Genomic DNA, 3856 nt, shown 5'->3' with positions numbered 1-3856 from the left:
CGAGACTATGTGCCGGGTATGTTTCAGAAATCGAACTATCCAGTACGACAATGTCGTAAGAGATGCACATGCAGATTGCTCAGAACATACATATGACAGCATACACATGAATGGTAAGACCATACAAATGAACTTTATATTTGACCTAATGTTGAACAGTAATCGATATTCCTCAATCAGGCAACAAAATTTCATTCTAAAGGAATCATAAAATAAGGAATAAAGAATGAAATAGTATAACTCAATTAAAAGCAATAACATGCAATCATTATATGTGACGTCGTCAGCGAAAATCAGTCTTGTTTACGATGACGTTTATGTCGGGAAATCGCGAGATAAAAATCTTGTACGAAAATGCGCTGGATATTTCGACTTTTTCATACAATTTCTCGGCTCATAATTTATGACATGCTTTGAAAATTTCCACAATATAGCATGAATATGTCCTTTAAACACTGGCACAATTGGTGGTTTGTAATCCGCTTATTTAATTCAAATTATTCCCCTTGAAAGACACTGTATCGTTTGAGCAGTTCACAGGTAGCGCAACCTGTCTCGTAGTGTTCATTTTCAATGGCTATAAAACGCTGTAAATCAAAATGACATCGTGTACTAATGGATGTTTTCAATCGAAGAAGGTTCGGAAATGATATTTCCACATGCTTAAAATAGGTAAGTGAAAGATATATGTGTATTTTGGCTTTGTGATTAATTTTCGCGACTCGCAAGTTTGACCCGGAAGTAAACTGTACGATAGCAACTGAATTGTTTACATGAAATGGTTGAAGATTTAAATTTGACTTTAAAATATCATGTCTCAATTTATTAACACCAACACTATTCCATGTGAAATTTCACAAGACCAGGACACTTCGTTTTTAAATTTAAATGATTTATCGAATGTAAATGAACTTTATTTTGAAACTTCTCACCCCGCTACTCAAGATTTGTTTGATGTGGTAGATGATTATGAAAGCACAGGAGTTTGAAATTCTATCAATATCGATAATCTTATGGCTAAATAAAAAAAAAAATACCCCTATATATTTTTTTATTTAGCCATTAGATTAGCTATATTGATAGAATTTCAAACTCCTGTGATGAAAGTGACCTTGAGTCAAACCATGATGAATCTGATATTGATATTGATGTAGAAGCTGTCAAAAAAAACATCAGATACTGCGTTTATTGAACAGTCTGAACTTCATGTGACACAAGCTGATAAACAAAACAAATTTAAGGTTTACTTTTTTAAAATGTTTAAGCACAAATTTAATTAATAATTATTATTATAAAAAAAGTGTTATGTAGATAAATAACCAATAATTTGATATTCTACAGGTTGGGAAGTTACGGTCTTGGCGAACAGCATTCTCACTTTCAGTGTGACAACTGTTGCGGCCAAAATAAAAACAACATAGTCATCTGGTACCTTCTGTGGAGAGTTCTTATAGGTAATAGCAAGCCCTTAGTTATTGTGTTTCTGATAGCTTTTTTAATGTTGAGAAATTAATTTAGCTAAACCTGTTGTTAAAAATATTTGTTTGCAGTAATGCAATTGCAAAACGGTAAAGCATGTTGATATGTAGTAAATATGTTTAAAAAAAATTACTCTGGTATCTATCCCAAAAGGAAAATTCTCTTAAAATAATATATTGAAATGAGTCAACATTCTTGAGTCAGTCAATTACTACAAAATACATATTCTAAATTGTAGCCTGACCTTTTTTAATAATTATGTTTTAACATTTCAGGTTTACATAGAATCATCACACTAAGCTTTATGTTGATAAGACATACAAAGTTTACACCAGATTGGCACTTTTGCATCTGGAAGTCAAAGTGGAGGTAAATTCCTTATCACAGTATTGTGTATGTGACCTGCATGATCCTTCTTGATAAACCTTGTTTGCATTTCCATAGGTCTATCCAGTTGTATAGTTCCGCCATGTAATAAAATATAAAATTAATAAAACATATATCAATTAAAAATAGTGTGTAGGTACTTTATGTCAGTCTTGTAACAGGAAAATCAATATTCATTTTAATAGTTTCAGCTGTTTTATTGGTATGAAATTCTTGATATGGCAAACAAAATCCCATGCAAAATCATCATTCAAACTTTGTAGTTTTCTATTACAACAACAACAAAATAATAATTTGATAATAGGAAAACTATATTTTGCAATTGTTTCTTAATAAATTGGTAATCTTGATACAGAAACTTCAATGCAGAAATGTTGTCTGATGTCGCTGCGTCTGTGGGGTTATCGTCAAGGACGGGCTACAACATCCCCCAGCTTGTGGGGGACTCTTCCAATCCTGTTGTTATCTAAGACAGGAAGGATTACTTTACGACATTGTTTCACCACATAAAGATAGTCACCAAATTTCATCAATTTCCATGTGTCAGCAGAGCATCCCGGTGTTGTGGAATGCAGGGAATTTAGTGACTCACCAGTAGTCAGAATCACTCTCAGGAAGGTCTCGAAAGTGAATGTTAATGTGAGCTGTGACAACCTGCCATAAGAAATGTTTGCGAAAGGGCTTGATCTGGACGATCAGTGGTATTTATTTGAAAACATTCGTGAATTCTGTCTCATAGATGAACCAAAAACTTGACATGTCCGAAACGCGCTACTGGTGAGCAACAAAAAACAGACTGTGCCCCCCAAAAAAGAAGGTGCATAATTTAAGATGCGCATCTGATCTTCTCTGATGGTGCCACAACAATTACATACATCATGTATCAGTGTTTATTTTGGCCAAGGTATTGTGTGATATATTTTCCCACAAACAATGCAAAAAATCCTCTATTCCTAGGAAAGCTAAAACATGTATACGATTGCTAAATGTGTCAGTTGATACAGGTTTTGAAATGTTCAATGCAAACTTTTGTTGTTCTAATTGCACAAGCTTGTTTTCAAGTTTTTTATATCTCATATTTACAAAACAAAAATCATTTTTTTCCATGTAGATCTAACCATGCAATTGTTTTCACCTTATGGACACAGACTGCCTATCAGAAAAACTGGAAAAAAATCAGTGTGAATATTGTATTTATTTATGTTTTACAATGAAAATCCTATATTTTTGTTTGTTTGCTACATTGTTTCCATAGTAACAAAAACAAACAATTTTTATGTTTAAGTAATTGTGTTTTCTATTTCTCTATCAGAAATAATGATAAATAATGATTATTTCATTTACTGAAACGTTTAGTATCCGAGTGTACTTTCAACCAACACTTTTCAATGCTGTGCTTTTCCATTTTGTTGTGTTTGAGGTTACATTATACTTAAATACACATGTAACTGAATAAAAAAAGGAAATTGTTCATGGAACACACACATTATTGATTGTTATCGTTTAACTAGTTACAAAACAGTGAAATTAATGTTATGTTTGCCTTTAAACAAACACTTGATTGAAAATACAATTCATAGATTTATAAAAGGCGTGATTGTGTGCTCTGGTGATTATTAACATGTAGATTGGTTACCATAGCAACACAAATGGTACATTTTAAATGTCCATAATGCTGTTGTCAGTTTATTGCACTATAATTATGTATTTGACTAAAGGAAAGATTATTGTTTTAATAAAACAATGTGCTTGTTGTTTGAAAATTTTCGTTGTTTTTTTTTGTATTAAATGATAACTTTAAGTGACGGTAAAATGTAGGGTTGGTAACTTTGGAAGGTCATAAAATTAGTTTTGAATGTGATGAATAAAAAATCTATATCATTTTTGTGAAATACAATGTTCAGAGAATCCAAAATTGCTAAAAAGTCAAAATGTGATTTTTTGAACACAAGACTGATTTTCCCAGCTTTGGTCACATATATGGAAAGAT

At 31.8% G+C, this 3856-nt stretch overlaps 1 long non-coding RNA gene across 1 annotated transcript; it reads left to right on the top strand.

Annotated features, from left to right (window-relative positions):
• Positions 1 to 404: 404 nt before the first annotated feature.
• Positions 405 to 3142, top strand: LOC127858443 (uncharacterized). The gene is made up of 4 exons (XR_008038937.1): positions 405 to 672; positions 1342 to 1454; positions 1755 to 1848; positions 2222 to 3142. It is a non-coding gene; the product is annotated as an uncharacterized LOC127858443 (long non-coding RNA).
• Positions 3143 to 3856: the final 714 nt, after the last annotated feature.

The sequence above is a fragment of the Dreissena polymorpha genome, chromosome 14 (genome assembly GCF_020536995.1).
Source record: "Dreissena polymorpha isolate Duluth1 chromosome 14, UMN_Dpol_1.0, whole genome shotgun sequence".
NCBI lineage: Eukaryota > Metazoa > Mollusca > Bivalvia > Myida > Dreissenidae > Dreissena > Dreissena polymorpha.
Note: the sequence above shows the minus strand (reverse complement) of the source record. Positions and strands in the feature narration are given on the sequence as shown.